The sequence below is a fragment of the Choloepus didactylus genome, chromosome 1, assembly GCF_015220235.1.
Source record: "Choloepus didactylus isolate mChoDid1 chromosome 1, mChoDid1.pri, whole genome shotgun sequence".
Taxonomy (NCBI): domain Eukaryota; kingdom Metazoa; phylum Chordata; class Mammalia; order Pilosa; family Megalonychidae; genus Choloepus; species Choloepus didactylus.
In genome coordinates, this window is record NC_051307.1 from 124,889,795 (window position 1) to 124,915,441 (window position 25,647).

Sequence of the window (25,647 nt, forward strand, 5' to 3'; positions counted from 1 at the left end):
CAGTTCAATTTTCTGGTCATATATACTCATGTTTGAGATTTCTGTATTGCATACATATAAAGAGTTAACATTTCTCTAAGTATTGATTACAGTTAATATAACATGATTAAATATTCCAATAATTCTTGTTTTACCTTGAGCACCCTGATATTTGGGTTTTTTACATCTTGATCAAGTTTGAGAACCACTGCTTTGGAAGTACTCACAAATACAAATAATACATGTTTTTCTTATTATTGAAAATTTCCTTAATGTGTCTTTGTTAAATAAATAAAAAACAAGGCAGTGCATTTGGTTATTCAAATTTATATAGAATAGATTAATAGGCATATTCTGGGATTCCCATCATATGTGCTCTCACACTAATGGAAAAAAAATAATAAAGTCAAAGTAACTTTTTCTTTTGGCTTTAGGTGGGTTATTAGGCAATAACGCTTCTCAGAACTTTCTTTGACACTTACATAATTAGTGGAAAGGAAGAATTCCATGTTTGTGGGGCTGTTAGTCTAGACAATTGTGCTTATCACTCGCTATAAAAATTGATAGCTATGACAACTTATATATTGCTAAAATATGTTGGCAAAATAACCTTTAAAAATATAGGGTATAAAGTTTGAATAATATATGCGAACTTTTAAAAATCAGATTTTTTTTTTTTGGAAGACAGTGAAATCATTACAGGGCCATAAACCTTTCATCAGCTTCAATTCCTATATCTATATTTCACTACTGCTCTCGGACATAGTATGGATATCTAATAAATGGTGACACCACAAGTTTGGAGGTCTATGCCACTAAAGCCGCAATTCAAAGCAATTTCTGTATAGCAAAGTTCAGTGACCCTCTAACCAAAAGAATTTCTCACACGTGAGAAAAAAGAGGCAGCATTCAAAAGGCATAATAAGAACGAAGTAAGAGACCAGAGATAAGAGATCAGAAATTCTTGGTTCTGTGATTTTTTGTTGTGGCACCTAATTCTCAAGCCTCAGTTTCCTCACCTATAAAGCAAAAGACCAGAGGAGCTTTAAGTTCTCTTCCTAGTCTAACTTTCTTTGATTACAGGTGTACAGAATTCTCTACTCCATAAATGTTGCCCCCCCCTTTTTTTTTTTGGTTATCTAATTATGACATAGATAATCCCAAATTATGACTAGAGGCTATATTTTAGCCTGAACCCTATATGAGTGGAGATTAGTTTTGTTTCCTAATTTATTAATTTTAAAATTTAAATTGATATCTATAAAACACTGGTGAACTAAAATTATAAGTGAGAAAGGTGATTTTTTTCTAAGTACGAGGGTGTGTACATTTAAGTGCAATATTTGCAATTTTTAATGGCTTTTTTAGCAGAGGTGTCTTACATAAATAATCCCAAAGAAAGTTCCCCTTAAATGGTCACCATAACTAACATATAAGTCTGTGTGTGAGAGAGAGATTGGGAGATATAATCTATATTAAATATTATGTTTACTAAATAATACAGAGATTGTTAGCTAATAATTTATAGATCATAATAACTTTAGCATTATTGGAATCCACCCACTTCTATTATGACATGACACCAACTTATATAACCATTTAATATTTCTCACAAAAGGAATTATACTCATTTCAGTGTGCTATTAAACATTCTCTCCTTGGAATTTTTAATGCATTTAAATAATCCCCATGGGTTATTCAAAATATGGTATGTAAAAGATACTATAAAATGCCCAGATGTTAGCACAACCTTGGCCTTTTATTTTTCTAACATGCATTCCTGTATACCTTTTATAACATCCAGTTTAAAAATGCAATTTTTTATACATCTTCCTAATTGTCCTTGATGTTTGAAAATTATTTATTCAATTTCTTCTCTTAAATCAGATAAGAAAGGAAGGCAGAGTTTTTTAAAGAGCTTCATCAACATTTTACTTTGCATTTCCAATGCTCCATTTTGAGAAATACTTACTGGCACATAGGGGACCCATGGAAAACTATAAAGTAAGCCTTATAACTTACTATAAAGTAAGCCGTCTAAGCCTTGCTTAGAATTCTCTCAGGCAATTACTAGAAACACCAATAAAAATGTGTGATCAGGGTATCCAGACCAAGGATGTTTCTGAGGACTCACTCAAGTAGACCTTTATGCCTGCTTTCCACAAAAGGTAGCCCTTGGGATACAAGTTCTTCAAAATGCTCCTCAAAAAAGGAGCCCCTAGTTAAACACATTCAGAACTCTTTGCATACTCTACCTTGCTATTGGAGATTCACACATCACAATAGCATATTAGAGTTCCTAACAAGTATTTGAGTGAAGTGTACTATTTAGTTCCATTTAACGGAGTCTTCTAGTGTTGGTGTATTATTGACTATAGGGCCAACTGTCCCCCCCTTCCCCTGCCTTTTTTCCTTTACTAAATACTATTAATTTGTATTCTGTGGAACATACATGGCAAAGCACAGCTCAATGCCTTGGGAGCCCCTGTAGCATTGCCTTGGTTCTGTGGCTGCCTCAAGGCCAGAGTAGAGTACAGGGAGCAGATATTTAGGAGGAAGGGTAGAAAATCTGGGAAACCAATGAGGGTTGTTACAAAGAGAATTACAAGTTCAATTACCATTTCATAGAACACAATGAGTTTGCTGATTGTTTCATGTTTTCTCAGCATGTTCAGAAACATGATAAAGTGGACCAGCTGCAACTGCGATATACTTGGTGGAAAATGACTGCTCCCCTACTCACATGACCCCCACAAAATGTGTAATATAACGCTGCTTAAATGTGAAAAATGTCTTTGTTCCAGAAATGCCTAGCAAATAGGAAGAAGTTTATAGAAAGTGTATTTTCAGATAACTAAGTATTTAATGGAGTATGGAGAATTTCAGAAATGCAGACACAGGTTATGTTATTCAAGTAGAGGACCAACCACTGGAACCTGAAGACCCTACATGTGTCTCAGCTGGCATCAAGTTCTTCCTACATTGAAAGAAGTAATCTAATTTTGTTTTGAGGCCCCATTAAAATAGCAATATATTTTTATTGCTCATGAGAATTACTTGGCTTGTAATAAAACCAGATTCTTAAAATGTCTAAAAACCTTCCTCTATCATTAAGAATTGCCTATCTTGACCAAAAGGGAAGGCAGTAGTGGATGCAGAAAAGGGTGAGAGAGTTGTCAGAACAGGAGGAATGATGTATTATTTTTCTCTATTTCCTCTAAATCTTCTTCCCATTAGGGCTATATCAACAAATTTGAAAGTAGACTTCCCTTTCACATTGTAAAGAATAATATATTTTTCTATAAATGTGAAATGGTATTTCATGAGTTTTTTTTCAATATTTCATTTCCTGTGGTGGCAATAAGTGTAAAACCTGCTATGAGGATTTTTTTAAGGTCAGGCAGAATATTTTTAATTTATCAAAGTGTATATTAATATCTGAGAATTAACTTAAATGTGTGAGAAATACCCTTAGGAAAAGATTAATGAACTGTAAAAGGATTGATGAATTATAAAACTGACTGCAAAACTAAGAATATGCAAAATCACTGGGTTGGCTAATATAGTCTACTAGACTATAAATTATATGAGGGCAGGGAACACACCCATCTTGTTCACCACTATATCTTTCCTGCTTAGGACAGTATCTATATATAAAAACATAATAAATATTTTTGAGTGATTTAGCGAAATCAGGATAAAATTAAAAAGCAGAAAATTACTTTTTTTAGGCAATGGTTAAAAAGTGACAGTGATGAAGACATTTTTTTTTCAGTCCACAATTGACCAGTCACTTAGATATCTAATCAGTCATGGGTTCCATTATGCATCAGACCATGTTAAACACTATCTCCCAAATTCATCCAAATCTCCATATGGAATTTTATTCACAAACCAATGCTCTGCATTTCAAGAGACCAATATTATCTGCACTTAAGCACTTCAAATCCAATTCTTCACATGAATCTTTTTTGTCTGTTGAACTATTGTTGCACTTTTCTCATAAAGATTGAGCAATAAGTTATATTTCATAATTTTCTTACATTCTTTTTAAGTAGAGACATTAGTATGAATTTTTCTGTATCAAGTGGAAGAAAAATAATACATAAAAATGTTAACATGTTATATGAATTAATTGCTATTCCTTGAAATTTGATCGATAATGCATAAAAATGTTAAAATGAGGAATGATTAAGTGATGTTTCATTTAATCCAGACATAAATTCAGAGATGAAAGAGTATGTCAATATTTGGAAGCCTGTAAAAGGAGGCATCTATTTTACCACATTTAGATATATTTCCTTGGATTTAATATATGGCATTTGTGTTTTTTTATTTAGAAAAATTAAAATATAAATAGGAAAGTGGAGCACAGTTTCCACATGATTAGTTAAAAGGGACAAAAGTTTGGAATCATTTTGAAATAAATCTATTTTAAAAGCTGAGCTACTTTGATTTTTTTTGTATTATAGAACCATGAAAATTTATTTCAACGGAATTGCATACATAACTCCTAGAGTGTAGACAGATGTGATTATTTGTTCACTTCATCAAAATGCTCTTTAAATTCTTGCTATAGCTGTATTACCAGCTCCTGGAGAAACCAAGGTGAAAGAGGCCCAGGAGAAGCCAAATTCTCTTTGCTATTTCTAACAAAGGAAATGCCATTCTTGCCTCTAACTCTTGGAATGATTTCCAAGTTCTCTAAAAATAATTTAACCTGTGTCAAATAGCTGTCTCATCTGGAAAACTCAATAACGGAATGCAGAAGTTAGAAAAAGTAAGAGAAAGTTAGGTGTTACACTGAAATGGTATATCCTAGGCATGTTGGATTGAAACTCCAAATTAGCCAACACACTTCTATACATCTGCTCACTTTTCTTTAAATGTGAGCTATATTCTTGCAGAAAACCTAATAATCTTCCCTCTGATCTTGTATTTCAAATGAAAGAGCCAGCAATATCACAGCATAGGCACCTTTGTATAGAGGTTAAGTGTTACGGGTGAATGGATTTCCACTGGGGGTATTTTTACATTTAAAGGGCAGTTCATACAGTGAGGGAGCAATAATATTTATAAAAATATTTAATACAAAATATTCCAATTTTACTTTGAATTTTCATTTAAAGAGGACAGGCCTATTAAATTATGCCTCACTTTAAACAATAGTTGACTTCTTTAAAATTTTGTGCAGATGATTACTTGGTAGCCAAATCACACTTCACTATACCTGAATAACTGGTTACATGTAGAAACCTCAGGAAAATCCTTGTATAAAGCTGAAGTGAAAAGTATGCTTTATTCATTTGTTCAAAAATTTTGGTTTTTTTGACTACTATTTTCATAATTTGAAACATCAGTTACTCAAAAATGATTTCTTTAAATTCAGTACATGATTTTGCAAAAATTGTATTTTGAAGTTTCTCACTGCTTGTGCTGGTTTGAACCTATTAGGTCCCCACAAAAGCCATGTTCTTTAATGCAGTCTTGTGCGGGCAGACTTATTATTCTCTTGATTAGGGTGGGACTTTTGATTAGGTTTTCTCCATGGAGATGTGACCCACCCAACTATAGGTGAGACCTTTTGATTAGATTATTTCCATGGAGGTGTGGCCTCCCATCTGGTGATTAGTTCACTGGAGTCCATAAGAGAGTCTAGAGCACACACAGACCCTGATGCTTGGAGACATTTCAAGATGCAGAGAGAAAGATGTTTGGAGATGCTAAGCTAAGAGATGAAGCCCAGAGTTTGTCCTGGAGAAGCTGAGAGGACCCCCAGATGCTTAGAGAGAAATGCCCCAGAAGAACCAAGCTGAGAGCTGAGAGAAGCTAAGAGAGACAGAAGCCCAGAGACATTTTGGAGAATGCCATTTTTGAAATGCAATCCTAGAGCAAAGGACCAGCAGATGCCAGCCATGTGCTTTCCCAGCTAACAGTTCTTCAATGAAGAGATCCTCTTGTTGATGCCTTAATTTGGACACCTTTATGGCCTTAGAACTATGAATTTGTAACCTAATAAATCCCCTTTGTAAAAGCCAATCCATTTCTGGTATTTTGCATAATGGCAGCTTAAGCAAACCAAAACAGTGCTAAAAGAAGATGAATATTTATTATATGTTTGGCCTATATATAAAATGTCATTGCCTTGAATGGTTTTCAGTCATCTGGTAGTGTCCTCAAGTGGACAAACTGAAGCATTTTTAGATGGATAGCTTACTACATGCCTCTGTACTAACTTTTGCAGGATGCCATCTAAATCAAGATTTTTCAAGGTAAACAAAATATGATGGAAACATTCTGGTTTTTAAACATTTTTTTAGCTTCTAATCTGTAAGACAACTTATATAAAGTTTTTTAAAAATGGGTTACACTGTCTTGCATTAGCTCGTGTTGACTGGTATAAGGATGAAGGTAGAACTGAATTTGCCTAAAGGGTCATGAAATTGTGACTATAGGTTCATACGCCATGACTTTGCTTTCCATGCTTTCATAATTTGTTTTAGAATTTGGAGTGGAAAAGAGGTTGGAAGAACACAATATAAAGAACATGTGCCAGTTGCCAAGAATTGTGCTTGACATTTTACTTATGGCTTCTCATTTATTAAGAGTTAAGCTCTGTATAAGCTTTAAAAAAAACAAAAAAACAAAAAACAAAACAAAAACAAAAACAAAAAACAGCCAAAGGAAGTCCCTTACCCTTTCTTTCATAACAAATCAAGAATTTCTCTTCTGTCTAAACAAGAGAGAAAATCTCTAATAAAGAAGAGAAATCTGATTTTTTGCTCTTTTCCCTGTTTGCATTTGCTGTTTTTTAAGAGTCTTATAATGAAGGAAGTCTGGAATGGGGGTGGCAGATCAAAGATAGAATGTGGCTTATATTTGTCTTATTTTGTTTTATGCAGATCATATGGTGATAGTTGTAAGAGGCTTGAAAATTAGACATAAGGAAAATAGGTAAATATTGAGAATAAAGCAGAGTTTTCAATTAATTCGAAGTAATAGAACAGCAATCACTGATGAAAATACTTAAAATAAATTTAAACATAAAATTTTAATTCCAAATATGGTAGATGGAAAAAAATAAGGGTAAATTGATTATGGCTCTTTAAAGGCTAAATTGAGGAGAATTAGAAAGTTGTCTAATTCTTTTATTTCATTTAATAGCATTAAACTTGGCACAGCTCCCTTGATAGGTATCATTATATCTCTGTTAAATGAGTAACATGCTGAGATGCAGGAAGATAAACAGCAAGGATCAGAAACTATATTGAATTGGTAACACCAAGCATTTTTCATAAATCCTTCAGCAAGTTCTATGGTGTTTTCATTTAAAGGATGCTCTAGACGTTATGCATAAGTCAAATATCTATTCATATAATTTCAATATTTTCTATTTTTATTCTGGTAAAGCATGGGTAACAACATTTTCAGTCAAGAAAATGACTGTTCTCTAATGAGATTTTGCCAGTCTTCTGAAATTTTAAATGCTTGTAAACTATTTGAGACCAAAAATAAAATTGTGTTTATTGTAGAATCTCTTTTGGATTTATTCCAGGGCATATCTCATGCTTACAAATGGCTGTAGAGCTGACCTAAATTATGAGCAATTTGGGTCAAGATTACCAAAGTGGAATAGAAGTGTGTGCAGCAATTCCAAATTTGTTCCCCCAGAGTAGCTGTGATGCTTAAGATCATGTGTCAACTTGGCCCAGGTGCCTGGTCAAGCAAGCACTGGCCTAACCATTACTGCAAGGACATTTGTGTCTGGTTAATAAATCAGAAGGCTGGCTTATTAAATCATCAATCAATTGACTGCATCTGTGGCTGATTGCATCAACAAAGGAGGTGTCTTCCACATTAGGAGAATTCAATCAGCTGGATTTAATCCAATCAGTTGAAGACTTTTAAGGGAGAAGAGAGAGAACTTTCATTTCTTCAGCCAGGCTGCCTTTCCTGGGGAGTTCATGGAAGACCTTCACTGGAGTTGCCAGCTCACTGCCTGCCCTATGGAATTTGGACTTGTGTTGTCTGCCTTACGGAATTTGGACTCATGCATTTCACAGTTGCGTGAGTCACTTTTATAAAATCTCATATTTACAGATAGCTCCTGTTGGTTCTGTTTCCCTAGAGAACCCTAACTAATAAAGTAGCCTAAGAACTTGCCTTGATCACTTCTACCCACTTTTTTCCTGTCTGCTGGCCAGTCACCATACAACACCACTAAGCATTGTGATGATTCACTGTAAATGTGCACATCATACTTTTACCCTGATTTTTATGTGGCTAAAGGCTTAATAGTCTCCTATCCCAAAAAATCATGTTCGAAATACAATACATTAGCAATCTGAAATAGTTAGCTGTTTTACTATTATTTCTTGGAATTCAATAAGAAGTAGAATACTGACAATAAATAGATGAAATTCTAGACATTTCTAAAGAGGATCCAGTTACTTAACAGCCACCGAGGTCTTCAGTGAATAAGTGTGAATATTTCATTGCAGTCCAACCTGAACTGAAAAGCAGTTCTTACTTCCAAATTTAAATACTGCCTGTGCATATATATTTTTTTAAGGTTCATTTATTAGTCCAAATGCTACCATGGTTGGGATCTTGAAAAAACATTTTCTTATTTTTGGGTATGTTCTTCAGCAAAAGGAAGTTGGGAAGACTAGAGAATGGAATGTGTGCTTTGAGGCCATAAAGTTGAGATGTTCTGTTTTTTACCTCACAACGGGCAAGGCTGGGCTGGAGACAGTTGAGTAAGTACATTACTCTGCCAAAGTTAAGATGATGAACCGTGGGTGAACCTCGGCAAAACTCACCACCAGAAAAGCTCTTAGTATTTGGTTTTTGAGGCTCATCCAAACCCTTTTCCTTGCAGGCCAGGCCCATTTTCTTGGAGGGGCAAGTGCAGTTCCCACTGAGAGGGCTACAAGTTGCTGCATGAGCACACTGACACGCCAGAGCTCAGTTAGGGCCCTACTGGCGTGACCTGCATTTTGTGAGGGGAAACTAAAAAGGAATTCAAATATGCTCTTTAATCACATTGTTGTTTCACTATTATTTCTTGGAATTCAATAAGATAATGATAGACTTGTAAAGAAGCCTGGGTAACCACATGGTATCATCTCCCCATGCTGGAATGTTACATAAGAGTAGAAACTTTAATGGAAAAGAGGGGGGAGGGTAGAGTGTCAAGGAAGTTAGCGATGAAATTGAAAAGAGGAGAAGACGGGACAACAACTTATACTTTAAAAGTGCCTCCTCAGAATTAGATTATTTGGTAGAGCTTACAACACTAGCATTGTAAGGGACACAGGAAAAATGAATTAGTTGCCTCGAGGTCAGAAAACGGCAACCCTTACCCAGAATGCACAAAACATGAGATTTATCCTTAAAATAAACGTTGAAAGCACGATTATTTGTGCTTATGTTGTTGAAAATGAAATGGCTTTAAATTCAACTCTTTCTTCTCTTAAAATATATCAAAAGGCCTATAGATCCCCCGTGTTGCTGCTGCTGTAAATTCCTGCTGTAGTAAAGGGGTACAGCTGTCTTTGAATTGAATTGCATTGTGCTTGTGTCAGGTAGAAAAATGGAGACTATAAAGTGTTAGCTTTATGAAAATAACTAAATATGGACTAAAAGGAACGCTCCAAACATTATACCCCACACCCAGCAGAGAATTAGCAGAGAATTAACAGGTTCTGTTTCTGAAGAATTGTGAAGATAAGAAGAAAGGCCAGCCCATGGGAGCAGTAAATGGGTTCCTAATTCCTAGTTAGGCAGGCAGAACTGGAAAGTAACTCAATTTACCAACCTTTACGGATTAGAGAAGGGTCACTCTGCAATCCTAACAATCACCTACCTTTGTACAGTTTACAAAGTGAGTTCTTAATACGTTGTCTCAGGTGGTTGTAACAAATACCTGTGAGATAGGCAAGGGAGTGAATTAGGCTCTCCCATTCCAGAAAGAATTAAAATAAATGGCAGAACTAGGGTTCTGACTTCTCATCTAGTGCTCTTTCCTCATCCTGCACTACCATGTGAGAAGACTCAACGTATCAAGCGTATATAGAAGAAAACCTGAATTAGGAAGTGGAGCTGGAAATGAAGTTAGGTAATAGCAATATGAACATGAAGATATAGGTACTAGAGCAAATTCTGAGTCTGTATGCAAAATTTTGTTAAAAATTTATTGCCTCAAAATCCTCTCTTACTGGGCTGGAGATTGGTTGCCCCTAAACACTCCACAAGCAGTTCAATGTTTATTTTTTCATTCTCTTGGATTAGGAAGATAGGCTACATTGTGGTCTACCTCTCTTGCCTTAATTAACTGTTAGATTTTTAACACAGCGTAAATGGAAATGAATAAATCAATCATGCAATTAATTCTTTTTACAAAGGCACAATATTAGCAACAGCAATTTCCATCCCTCATTAAATGAAGGAACAACACAACAGGTAGATAAAAGGAGTTTTGGAGGCAATTCTGAAATGAATGTTTTCTTTCAAACACAACAATCTTTGTGAAAATTAAAAAGAAAAAGTCTATGATTTCAAATTCAGCCCAACACACACATCTATATCCAGTGTGCGAGAAGTTTCCTTAGTTTTGGTAGTAAGACCTAGTTTTCTTATTTGAAAGAGTTATGAATCAGGATCTCTCCTGAACAGCCCAGAATCTGATTTTAATTTACAAAAATACCACATTTTCATTTTAATAACGATGTGTATTTAAGACATCTGTTTGAATGTCTGCAAATGTTAATTTACCAAGGAGGGGTAATAATCCAATAAAAAGCTGCTACATTCTTTTATGAATTAACGTCATGGCTGTTTAATAGGTCCTTTACCAGAGTTCAAATTAAAATGAGGTCTTTTATCTTTATGGTGCCTGAATAGACACAGCTGCTCACAGTTAATATCACAGATGAACTGTGCCTAATTGAAAATAAAAATGCAAATAAAAGACCTTATAGTACATCTGTGTATGCCATGGGTACCCCCCAAAGAGCACATGACAAGAGGGGCCTTGAATTGTCCATAGAGAATGGATATTTAGATACATATGACTCATAGTCATGTGGTAATTTACTTGTGGATGATATGAGAGACAAAATGATAAAGGGATTTAAGTTGTACAGTATAGAGTGGGCTTTTAATTTCTTTTCTGTTCATAAGCTCTTTTAATTTAGTGGCTATCTTTAAGCCCCTGCTCAGTGCTGTCCAATAGAACTTTCTGCAAAGATGGAAATGCTCTATACTGTGCTATCCAATATGGTAGCCGCTAGCCCATATGTGGGCCATTGAGCACTTGAAATGTGACTTCTATGACTGAGGAACTGAATTTTAAATTAAATTTAATTTAAATTAAATAGCAACATGTGGTTAGTGACTACCATATTGGACAGTGCAGCTAGACAATCAAAAGTAAGTCCCATTCCCTTCTTTTCCTTAACAGGCAGCATAGTGGAGATGTTAAAAGTCTGGCTCTGGACCCAGATTTCCTGGTTCAAATCCCAAATCTGACACTTACTGATTGCGGCTTTTGGCAAGTTAAAGGAGCTTTTTTTTGCTCCAGCTTCTTCATCTATAAAACAGGAATGATGATGATAGTAAAAGTGCCTGGCACATAATAAGCCTCAATAAAACTAGTCTTTTCTTCACTGTTCAGGTGGAGCCACAACTGCTAAGAGCATTCAGCTTGTAGTGACTATTTCCTTGGTGATATGCTGTACTGTGATTTCTCCAAGACATGTGGGTATTTGTTGCGGCAGATTTGGTTGAGATATAACAACTTTCAGGCATGCTTCTGTCTACAACAACTCCAGAAGGAATGCTGAGAAGAGAAACAAGAACGACTTCAAGAAACATTTGCTGAAAACTATCATATGTTAGAGCTTATTCTATGCTCTTTTGATAAAAGATAAATAAACATGGATCCTACTCTCAAGAAACCTATAATGCAGTGCAACACAAGGATCAGAGACTTAAATGGATGGCTTTGCAAAATGTAAACTACAGCATCAGAATATCCCAAAGGCTTCGTACTTAATATTCATAACCCCTTGGCCACATTTCACAAGTCTGTAAAGAAGGAAAGAAGAAGGGATAGAAAAGAACACTGCCTTCTTGAAGAGCCATTGGAGGTTCCTTATTCTGGCTTACATAAACCTTTCACACCTATAGGATTGTGCATTAATAGCACAGCATGGGGTCTGGAACCAGACTGCCTGGGTTCAAATCCTGGCTCTGCCACTTACTACCTTTGTGTGCCTCAGCCTCCTCATCTGTCATAAGAGTAGTAATCTCATATGGTTGTTGTGAGGATTCAATGAATTTATATATGTATTATATTTAGGATGGCACCTGGCATTCAAAGAAGCAGATTTTTTTTTCTTTTTTTTTGGCTTTTACTTGGAAGCAAGCTGAGTGGGAGGTGGTAGAACGGTATTGGGTGAATAGCACTCTTCTGTGGCCTGGAAGGTAACTGTGACTGTCTCAGCATTATTGGAAGCATAAATTACAGAATCATAGATGATTAGTGCTAGATATGAACTCAGAAATACCTAACCCAAACCCCTTGTCATTGTAGATGAGGAAAGTAGATTCTGAGATTAAACATTCTACTTTGGGTCATAATCTGAGGTAGGGTCAGACCTTCAGGGCTATTGTAAATTATATGAACATTTTCATCTAGTAAACATTCACTAAATCTATTAGCAAATGATTAGTCAGCAATTTACTCAATCTCTCCTCTTCTTAAGATAGTCTCTTAAGAATTAGAACCCCTTATTTTAGATCATTCTTATGGGTAGAAAGGAAAATATAATATAAATCACTTTCAAATTCCAAAGAATAGCTGGGAGCTCGGTTCTCAAGAATGCTACCCAGACCTTACCTTAATTGACTTAATTCTAGTAATTTCTTTAATCACCTTTTTGATTAGGGTATTCAGCTGTATCTGTCAGGTACTTATAAAGTGCTCTGTCAGCCGTAGTGCTGGTTTTTTGGTGCCTGTGATACAACTACAAACTCAGATAAATCACACTAACTGCAAGGTTTCAAGCAATGTTGGGGAAGTGTTCTTAACTAAGGTGACATTTCCAGTAGGAAAATGTCTATAGACCTCTGCATAACCCACAGGTCAGAGGCGCCTCCCGAGGTACTTTGGATCACACCAGCATCACATCTGGCTCCCATTCTTACAGGTGGACAGAGGCATTTTCCAGTAATTGGGTAGCAGGGACATCTTCCTTCACAGTCACAAAGTAGATGACAATTGTCTCCAAACATTCCAGGTGAACACTCTATCAAGGAAAGAGAAATGCTGAAAATGAACCCTGTGAGATTTTACTGATGATACTAGATTGAGATTAAAGGCACATTTTCCTCAAGATTGAACCCCAATTAGCAAATGGGGGTGATGAAATGAGTTTCTGCTAATCAGAGGGAGAGAACAAAGTTTTGTAATTCTCAAAAAGAAGCTCCATTTTATACCTTATTCTACTATCAAGCCTAAAAATTGATTTACTTAAACACTGCTTCATGTTTGTTAGAATGTAAACTTTTTGAAGATAGGAACACAAGGATGGGGACTGGGTTTATAACCAAGTGCATTACTTTTAATGTTTTTCCTTAATGTTATTTAAGCTCCATGTTTTCTGCTATATCTCCAGAATTTAACACAGTAGCAGGCATATAATAGGTGCTCATTTTATTGAATCACTAAATGACAAATGAATAAGTGAATGAAGGATAGACAAGAGATACCATACTGTATAGCTCCAATGACATCTGAGAATATTTGTATACTCACACCACATTTGACTAATATACAAATCGTTTTTAAAGGCCAAAGGCAATAACTTTTTAAAGGCCAAAGGCAATAACTTTGATTCACATAAGTTAAATTATGACTATCATTATGTTAGCATTATCATAATAATGATTGTTATAACCATATGAATAAAAGTTGCTAAGTAAAATAAAATGGTTGCCTGTATTGGGCATTGCTAGGAGGGACCCCTTTCAGAGAAAAGGTTTTCCAAAAGACAGAAACAATTGAGCTGTAGGGGCTTTCCAAAAAAAATGGAACAATAGAATGTACCCTACAGAATTGCAGATAAGCAATACCTGGTAATAAATTAGTTTTGGTTTAGTAGAGATAGCTTATCAGAATACACAAGTGTACCATACAAATCAAGGTTTATCTGCTACCCACTTTGTAAGACACCACCATGTAAAATAGAAACTTAATGTCAGCTAATCAGAACATTTCCTTACCTTGTATTGCATTTGCCCTATATCAGCTTCCCCTTTTCACCCCCTTGATAGAGCACCTTTCCACATGCAGTTTAGATGCTGCCCAATTCATGAATTGTAAACCCGTCAAATAAACTCCCATAATTAATATCTTGTCTACTTTTTAAACAATTTTTTAACAACAAAAATCAGGTAATATAAGACAAATGGGATGTGGCATTGTTTACTGAGAACTATGTAGTTTGGCCTTATTTAAACTATGTGTTTTGTTCTGATAATGTCCCTCTTAGGGCTTTAGAATATTTTATTTAAAACTGAGTAGCCCAAATTCTCACTGTATATTTTTATCCAGACACAGGGTTGCGACTCATGTCCAGTGATATTTTCTTGTATTTCAATACTACTGAATCCAATACTTAAGCCACACCCTTTTTTTCTTTATCGGAGAAATTGTGGATTTACAGAACAATCGTGCATAAAATACAGGATTCCTACATACCACCCTACTACTCACAACTTGCGTCGTGGAACCTATGCCAAATTTATGATAGTATATGTTTTTAATTGTACTATTAACTATCGAATTCCTATATTTGCATGCTTAACAGCTCTCTGGCTATACATTTTTCACCCTGGCTGCCATGGAAACCTGCTGAGCAAAACCACCAGCCACTAGTTGCGTTACAACTGGCTCCGTTTTTGCAGTCACAGACATGAGCACAGTTCAACCAAGAAATCCAGGAGGGCATGCTAAAAAATGGAAATGTTCAAATTATATTTTGGCTTTAAAAATAAAGAAAAGCAAATATAAGGGACATACTGTAGGTCCTCTCTTTCATTTGACCAAATACGGAGACAAGAGGGGTACTGGGAAATCGAGAAAAAAAGTTTCGATTTTAGTCTAGATTAAAACGTCTAGAGTAACATAAAACAAATAAGCAGTTTCCTTGCCTGTATTTTGCCTAAAGGTAGCCAGAGGAAGGAGAATAATCTTATTCAAAAAAGACCAGCAGGTGCCTCCTCTTGGTATGTCTCCTGCCTGCACCTACTCCAAATGAATAGAGAACCATAGAACGGATTATCGGGTGGAAGTGCCAAACAGGATAAACAGGTGCGATTAGTTATTCATGGCAATTGTCAACTTCTAGAATTTAAACCAGGGCTAGGAATGGAAATGGATTGCGGGGGTGTACACTGAATGGTTAATAGTTTAATTTGATACAATGTGAATGCATAACTTTTATGATTAAGAAAGTTTTTAAAGTTTAAAATGTATAAACACAATAATATGGCCACATTATTTTCCGTTTACCATGTTCACAGCTTTGGCTATAGTAGCCTTTGGGGCACTCACAGCTTCCAGAAAACCTGTTGCAAACTCCATTGTTTTGACAAGTGCAATTAAAATGGCAGCCTGAGCCATGTTAACCAGGACAATATTCTGAAAAAGAAATCACCATAGAATTAGTTCTAGTTAAAGATACTTGATCTTGTAATGAGTTCCATGACAGCAAAAAACAGTGGACTTAATGAAAATATGAAAGCAAACTATTAGAGAATTTAATCAAGATAAAAGCAAGAAAGCACAAATTCACAAAATTAAATCAAAATATAAGGAAATGACCATCAAGACAGATAAATATAAAAATTATAATGCAAATAAATTCAAAAACATAAATAAAATGGAAAATGATATAGAAACCTACAACTTACCAAAATTGTCCTAATTTGAGACTAAAAACCTAAAAAGATCAATTATAATAGGAAAAAAACATAAAGAATAGTAAAAGTGGTCCTGCATTAAGAAAGAAAGAGAGAAAGAAAGAAAGAAAGAAAGAAAGAAAGAAAGAAAGGAAGAAAAGCACCATGCCCGTGTTTCACAGGGAATTCTAGAAACATCTATAAATCAGATGATTACCATACTACTTAAAGTATTCTAGACATTGAAGAGAAATGAAAAATTCAAATTCATTTTAAGTGATTATAACGTCAATTATAAGACCTGACAAAATTGCATAAAACACTACAGATCAATCTCACTTGTGAATGCTGTTACAAAAAATCATAAAGAAATGTATAAGTACCCAGATTTCAACAGCACAGTACAAAATAATACATCAGAACCAAGTAACATTTATTCCAAAAATGTATATAAGGTCATTTGATATAAGAAAATTAATTAATACAATCCATCATATTTATCAGTGTAGAGAAAAATCATATAAATTGCTTCCATAGATGCAGAAAAGTCATTTGGAATAAATTCACTTAAAATCACTAAAAATATTGAATAAAATAAAATACTGATAACTATATCTCCATAGAAATAGCTTAGGTTATATATATGAGGATACCAAATTCATATATATATATATGAATGCATAGATATTATATACGTATACATATACATCAGCCTAAAAACCAGCATTTACTTAGACTTAGTGAGGAACAAAAGACTTGAAATTGAAAAGGCATACCATTTCTTAATAGAAGGAATTAATATCATAAATACACCAATTCTCCGTAAGAAAGAATGAACACAGAGGACATAAGCAACAAAATACATGATTTGTTTCCTCTAGACAATTTGATTATAAAATTCATTTAGAAGAACAAATAAACAAGAATACCCAGGAAATTACTGAAAAAGAGGAGCAATGAGGGGTGGCTGGACCTTTCAATAATGAATATATATAGGAAGGACTCCATAATCAAAATAGCATTGCATTTGTACACGAAGTAGAACATCCAGAATGAAACCTAATTGTATATAAATGATTAGTATTTGATGAAGGCTGCATCTCAAATCAATTTGGAAAGTAATTTTTAAAAGTCGCACTGGGTAGCTGAAAAGCCACATGAGGAAAAATTCAATCTATTCCTTACACCATACACCAGAAAAAAAAATTTCAAATTGATCAGAGAATCAAATGTAAAAAATGACATCATACAAAAATTAAAAGAAAGCATAGGTGAATTTCTCTATAACCTGAGAATAAGGAATACCCATTTCTAACTATAATTCAAAATAAAAAACATTAAAGGGGTGAAAGATATATTTTAATTCATTAAGAAAAAAAAACAACTTTGGGTGGTATGGAATCTGTAATCCAAGGATGTCCTCAGTGAAGCATATCTCCCAGAATTTACAACCTTGGGTCTTCTCCTTCTGCGAGAAGAATTACTCACCTGAACTCAGTCAACCCATAGAATCATGAGGGGTAGTAGAGACTAGTTGTTTTACGTCTGTTTTGGCATAGTTTGTTCTACATCAATAGGTAAGAAATTAGATACAAACATACTCTAGAAAAGGAAAAAGACAAAGCAAAAATTTTCCCAAATTAGGGAGAAAATTCACAGCAGAGTTACAGTCTCTACTATACATAGAGTTCCTAAGATTAGAGAAGAAAAAGACTAAAAGCTTTGTAGAAAAATGAGCCAGAGTTATGAACAATTTATAGAAAAAGAAACACAAATGTTCCTTAACCATTAGAGAAGACACTAAATATTATTCATAATAAGAAAATGGGAATTAAAACTCCATTGAGATACCATTTCTCACCAAAACTTTGACAATATACCCCTTTGATCAAGTTTAAGGAAACAGACATTCCATATATTGCTTATGAGGATGCCAAATGCTACAATTCCACACGAAAGAGAATCTGTCAATATACTGCCAAATTATATTTACCCGATGACCCAGCAACCCACTTGAAAAGCTACAGAAGAAGCACTGGAAAAATATTAAACATAGATGCACCAGACTATTTATTGCAGCGTGATCTATAATAGAAAAAGCTTAGAGGCAACTAAATACCCATCACTAGGAGACAGGCTGAATGCATTGCTACATTTACTCAATAAAGTACTATGCAGCTGTAAAAAGGAATGGAAGATAGCTTTATATACACCATGGAGTGATCTCTAGAGTATATGATTAAGTAGAAAAGGCAATGTGGGGAAAAGTGTGCATAATAGGCTACTTTTATTTAAGTGAAAATAGTCCACTTCAAGAGATTACATACTGCATGACTCATTAGTGAAACATTCTCGAAATGACAAAACCATAGTGATGGCAAACAGATTTAGTTGTTACCAGGGGATAGGAATGGGTTTGAGGTGGGGTGGGGATAGGTGGTGTGAATACAAAGAGACGGCAGAAGGAGCTCTTTTGAGTTAACAAAACAGTTCTGTATCTTGATTGTGGTGAGTACACAAATCTATGTTTGAGACACAACTTCAGAGGTCTATAAACACACATGCAGACAAATGAATGCTGGTGAAAACTAAGTAACTTCTGTAGTTAATGGTAATGTACCATTATTGATTTCTTGGTTTTGGTATTGTACTGCAGATTTATAAATGTCATCACTAAGAGAAGCTGGGTAAAGGATACTATGTACTATTGTTGAAACTTCTTGTCAATCTATAACTATTCAAAATGAAATGTATTAAATAAAGCAAGGTAGGAAAAGTGTGTATAATATGCTACTCTTAGCTAAGAAAGGAGAAGAGAAATATATATGTATATTTGATTATATTAAAAATGGAATGATAGACCACAAAAATTTTTTAAAAGGTAACGTAATAGGAAGAGGGAATAGAGTGGAACAAGATAGAAGCCAGTCTTCTCTGAATAGATGATCTTTGTAGATTTATAAATATTTTGCATAATTATAAATCAATATTGAAAGCAAACTGAAATGAACCTAATGTGAATTGAATTGGTGGCAGAACTATGCAGAGAACTATTCCAAATATCTCTTTTTTTTGCTCTTTACTATTTTTTAGTATTTTTAACATTTTATTTGGAAAAATTTCAAACATACAGCAATGTTGAAGGAGTTTTACAGTGAAGGCTTGTAAACCCACCACCTGTATTCCACATGGCATTTTACAGTACTTTACTGCATAGCTATCAATCCATCTAGCTATCTATCAACCCATCTTATTTTTTCTCAATAGTTTTCAAAGTAATTGCATATATCAGTACAGTTCCTTCTAAATATTTCAGTAGCATATCATTAATTAGAGTTCAATATATGTTTACAGTATTTTTCTTTTGAGGTGAAACTTGCATACAATGAAATGCACAAATATTAAGTATACATTTGCTGAGTTCTGACAAATGCATACATACGCCTGTGTAACCCAAACCCTATCAAGATAAAGAACAGTATCATCATCCTTAAAAATTCCTTCATGTCCTTTCCCAATAGGTCTCTCTTTTTCCACACACAAGCACCCTTCTCATTTTTTCCCAACATAGATTAGTTTTGCCTTTTCAGAACTTCATATAATGGAATTATACATGTACCCTTTGACTTAAGGCTTTTTTCACTCAGTTTTATGTTTTTGAAATTTATCCATGTTTCATGTATCAGTATTTCATAGTATGGTTATTGTGACTATTAACTTTTCAAAACTCATGAAACATACAGTTAAATTGCCCTCCAGAAAGATGTGGTCATATTTTAATTTCACAGGAGTGCAAGAGTGCTTCTGGTGCTTTTGACAATTTGATTGTGAGAGTGGTGTTTTATTGGTATTTTCATTTGAATTTATTTTATTTAATATCATTTTTTCTCCAGGACTGTTTGGGATCCTAGAGCTTTCTCTTCTGTGAATTGTTGCTCGGGTCTGTTGTCTATTTATTTATTTGGTTTTAGAGTTTAAAATGTGAATTTATAGAAGCTTTTTATATGTTTGGGAGTAAAGTCTTGATCTCTCATTGCAAATCTTTTCTCTAGTCTCTTGTGCTATTTTTTTAAAAAACAGCTTTACTGAACTATATTCACACACCATACAATCCACCCAAAGTATACAATCAATGGCTTTCAGTATAATCACAGAGTTGTGCATTCATCACCACAATCAATTTTAGAACATTTTCGTTATTCCAAAAAGAAAAATCCTGTATCCTCTATACCCCCTTATACCAATGGTACCTTTGTTACAATTGATAATAGAATATTAAAATATTACTGTTAACTAGTCCATAGTTTGTATTAGGTGTTTTTCCCATACACCACCCTATTGTTAACACCTTGTAATAGTGATGTACATTTGTTCTAGTGCATGAAAAACATTCTTATATTTGTACTATTAACCACAGTCATCATCTACAACAAGGTCCCCTGTGTTATACACTTTCATGTTTTATCCTCTAGCTTTCCTTCTAGTGACATGCATGACCCTAAACTTCTCCTTTCAACCACATTCTCACGCATAATTCAGCACTGTTAATTACAATTACAATATTGTGCTATCATCACCTCTATCCATTTCTGAACATTTACAATCAATCTAATTAAAAATTCTGCACAATTTAAGCATCAGGTCCACATTCCATACTCTCATTCTATCTCCTAATAACCTATATTCTAGATTCTAATTCTATGAATTTGCTTATTATAATTAGTTCAAATTAGTGAGACCATACAGTATTTGTCCTTTTGTGTCTGGATTATTTCACTCAAAATAATGTCCTCAAGGCTCATCCATGTTGTTGCATGCATCAGGGCTTCATTCCTTCTTTCAGCTGAATAATATTCCATCACATGTATATACCACATTTTGTTTATAAATAACTGCAAAGTATTTTAAAATATTTAAAAATATTATATAATTTTCAAAATTATTTTGATGTTAGTAGAGTTGATATTCTTATTCTGAGACTGTTGACTGTATTGTGGGTTAAAGGAAATGAGGAATTATGTTGATGTTGTGCAGAATCAAGAATTTTTACATGGGAATAAAGAAGATACAGATGCAAGAGAGGTGAATATATGTAAAATAACCATGATCCTGAATTTGAACTGGAAGTATCTGCATAAGTTCATGATATATTTGATATTCAATAAGAAGACATTGCATAGCTCTGTTTAGAGAAAGACTTAGAAAAAAAATGACCATCCTAGTAGCAGGGGGAACAACAAAACTGTAGTCTCTATATACCATTTCCAACTAAAAGAAAGCAGAGCTCCTTGGAGAAATAGATGTTTCAGAATTGGTGGAGGAAATGTACAGTTGAGCATTCATTTTTAGAAATCAAAGAATTTATCAAAGACAAGTGGGTTTGCATCAAAAAGTCTCAGGAGTCCATTTTAAGAGGTTCCCTCTGAACAGAAAGTTTGTTATTAATATGAACAGTAATGATGAGGATTTAAACTCATCAATATGTTTAGCAACATGATTTCATAAAATTACTCCAAAAATATAAAGTCTTTGTTTACCTTTGGAGGATACTAGTAAACTAACTCATTATCTTGTGAACTGGTAAATAAGAGGAAATTTTCCATGTGAACTATACCTCCAGCTAACCAAATAGTTGATGAGAGGGAGTTTCTCACTAAGAACTATTCCAGTGAATAAGTGAAGAAAGACTGAAGGGCTTAGAACATCACTATTCTGCAAGCTTGAGTAAATTAACAGATTTAGGCAATGTTCATCAATCTCTGCTAGCATCACAGAAAGAGAGACAACCTGACATTATATGCCTCTTGCTGGAAGACACATCATCTATGAAACCTTCTTGCCAAAAGATCAAGCCTGAAAATGATCACGGCTTCAGCTAATCAGGAAATGTGGAAGATAAAGAAACTGTGACTATAATATCACAAAGATACAAGAGCAAAACCAGAAACTTGATGAAAGAAGCAAGGCACTTTTTTCAACATATATATTATAAGGGGAAAAAGAGATACAGAGGAACATTGTATTGTTAAAAGGTGTTTGAGAGACACATAAATGAATGGCACTTTATGGATATTATTGGGATATTGACTCAATACGTTTATGAGATAATCAGGGAATTTTAATACTAACTAAATATTTGATTATATGAAGAAATTATTTTTAAATGTGATAATGATATAGTTACATTTGAAAAATAAAACCTTATCTTTTTTTATTTATTTTTATTTTTTTATCTTCATTTTATTGAGATATATTCACATACCACGCAGTCATACAAAACAAATCGTTCTTTCGATTGTTCACAGTACCATTACGTAGTTGTACATTCATCACCTAAATCAATCCCTGACACCTTCATTAGCACACACACAAAAATAACAAGAATAATAATTAGAGTGAAAAAGAGCAATTGAAGTAAAAAAGAACACTGGGTACCTTTGTCTGTTTGTTTCCTTCCCCTATTTTCTACTCATCCATCCATAAACTAGACAAAGTGGAGTGTGGTCTTTATGGCTTTCCCCATCACATTGTCACCCCTCATAAGCTACATTTTTATACAACTGTCTTCGAGATTCATGGGTTCTGGGTTATAGTTTGATAGTTTCAGGTATCCACCACCAGCTACCCCAATTCTTTAGAACCTAAAAAGGGTTGTCTAAAGTGTGCGTAAGAGTGCCCACCAGAGTGACCTCTCGGCTCCTTTTGGAATCTCTCTGCTACTGAAGCTTATTTCATTTCCTTTCACATCCCCCTTTTGGTCAAGAAGATGTTCTCTGTCCCACGATGCCGGGTCTAGATTCCTCCCCGGGAGTCATATTCCACGTTGCCAGGGAGATTCACTCCCCTGGGTGTTTGATCCCACGTAGTGGGGAGGGCAGTGATTTCACCTTTCAAGTTGGCTTAGCCAGAGAGAGAGGGCCACATCTGAGCAACAAAGAGGCATTCGGGAGGAGGCTCTTAGGCACAACCATAGGGAGGCCTAGCCTCTCCTTTGCAGCAACCGTCTTCCCAAGGGTAAAACCTGTGGTAGAGGGCTCAACCCATCAAACCACCAGTCCCCTATGTCTGTGGTCATGTTAGCAACCATGGAGGTGGGGTAGGCGAATACCCCTGCATTCTCCACAGACTCCTCAAGGGGGCACTACATCTTTTTTTCCTTGTTTTTCTTTTTTTTTTTTTTAACTTTCCCTTCTTTTTTAAATCAACTGTATGAAAAAAAAGTTAAAAAGAAAACAAACATACAATAAAAGAACATTTCAAAGAGACCATAACAAGGGAGTAAGAAAAAGACAACTAACCTAAGATAACTGCTTAACTTCCAACATGTTCCTACTTTACCCCAAGAAAGTTACATAATATAGCAACATTTCTGTGAACTTGTTCCTACTATATCCATCAGAAATTAACAGACCATAGTCATTCCTGGGCATCCCCAGAATGTTAAATAGCTTATCTGTTCTTCTTGGATTATTGTTCCCCCTTCCTTAATTGCTCTCTATTGCTAGTTCCCCTACATTCTACGTTATAAACCATTTGTTTTACATTTTTCAAAGTTCACATTAGTGGTAGCATATAATATTTCTCTTTTTGTGCCTGGCTTATTTCGCTCAGCATTATGTCTTCAAGGTTCATCCATGTTGTCATGTTTCACGAGATCGTTCCTTCTTACTGCCGCGTAGTATTCCATCGTGTGTATATACCACATTTTATTTATCCACTCATCTGTTGAAGGATATTTGGGCTGTTTCCATCTCTTGGCAATTGTGAATAATGATGCTATGAACATTGGTGTGCAGATATCTGTTCGTGTCACTGCTTTCCGATCTTCCGGGTATATACCGAGAAGTGCAATCGCTGGATCGAATGGTAACTCTATATCTAGTTTTCTAAGGAACTGCCAGACTGACTTCCAGAGTGGCTGAACCATTGTACAGTCCCACCAACAATGAATAAGAGTTCCAATTTCTCCACATCCCCTCCAGCATTTGTAGTTTCCTGTTTGTTTAATGGCAGCCATTCTAATAGGTGTTAGATGGTATCTCATTGTGGTCTTAATTTGCATCTCTCTAATAGCTAGTGAAGCTGAACATTTTTTCATGTGTTTCTTGGCCATTTGTATTTCCTCTTCAGAGAACTGTCTTTTCATATCTTTTGCCCATTTTATAATTGGGGTGTCTGTACTATTGTCATTGAGTTGTAGGATTTCTTTATATATGCAAGATATCAGTCTTTTGTCAGATACATGGTTTCCAAAAATTTTTTCCCATTGAGTTGGCTGCCTCTTTACCTTTTTGAGAAATTCCTTTGAGGTGCAGAAACTTCTAAGCTTGAGGAGTTCCCATTTATCTATTTTCTCTTTTGTTGCTTGTGCTTTGGGTGTAAAGTCTAGGAAGTGGCCACCTAATACAAGGTCTTGAAGATGTTTTCCTACATTATCTTCTAGGAGTTTTATGGTACTTTCTTTTATATTGAGATCTTTGGTCCATTTTGAGTTAATTTTTGTGTAGGGGGTGAGGTAGGGGTCCTCTTTCATTCTTTTGGATATGGATATCCAACTCTCCCAGCCCCATTTGTTGAAAAGACCATTATGACTCAGTTCAGTGACTTTGGGGGCCTTATCAAAGATCAGTCGGCTATAGATCTGAGGGTCTATCTCTGAATTCTCAATTTGATTCCATTGATCTATATGTCTATCTTTGTGCCAGTACCATGCTGTTTTGGCAACCGTGGCTTTATAATAAGCTTCAAAGTCAGGGAGTGTAAGTCCTCCTACTTCGTTTTTCTTTTTTAGAGTGTCTTTAGCAATTCGAGGCATCTTCCCTTTCCAAATAAATTTGATAACTAGCTTTTCCAAGTCTGCAAAGTAAAACCTTATCTTTCAAAGACACATATTGACTAATTCATAGATGAAATAAAATGATGCCTGGGATTTCCTCCAAAATAAAAAAAGGAAGAGGCAGAATTGGCCATGAGTTGATAATTATTGAGGGTGGGTGATAGGTACATTATCATTATTCTATTTTTGTATATGTTTTTAAAATTTCCATTATAAAAGAAAACCCTTGGATTTTTAAGGCACATTTCTGGATTTGTTCTTAGTTTGGACTTAATTAAAATTATAACAGGTTTTTAAAAATTTATATATTATGTGGTACTATTTTTAGACATCCATGCTGAAATATTTATGGATGAAAGATATGACGTCTGCAATTTGCTTCTACATAATCCCATATGGATGTGAGGGGGGAAGTAGGTTAAAGTAGGTGAAACAGGATTGGCCATAAATTGGTCTTTTTTGAAGCTGAGTGATAGATGCATAGGGGTTGATTGTGTCATCACACCATTTTCTTAACTCTCATATGTTTGAAATTTTCAATGATGGAAAGTTTGAATGATACTATCAGCAGCAAAAATATCCCACATGCTAAATGGCAGAAAATAATAACAAAGTTGGGCATGCACAGCAGCACTTCATCATAAAATGGAAATGGTATGTACAAGACAGTCTTCAAGCAGATCCTGAAGGCACAAGTAAGTTACATAAAGGATTGGCCCAAATGCCCACTCTTCCACTCCTGCCACATTACCCTCTCTTTCCCAGCCCAGAGCTATGGCCTCTTGGGGAGTTCCTTACAGTCACTTGATGGAGGAAGAGAAAACTCATGCCTGATTTACAGATGGTTCTGCATAATATGCAGG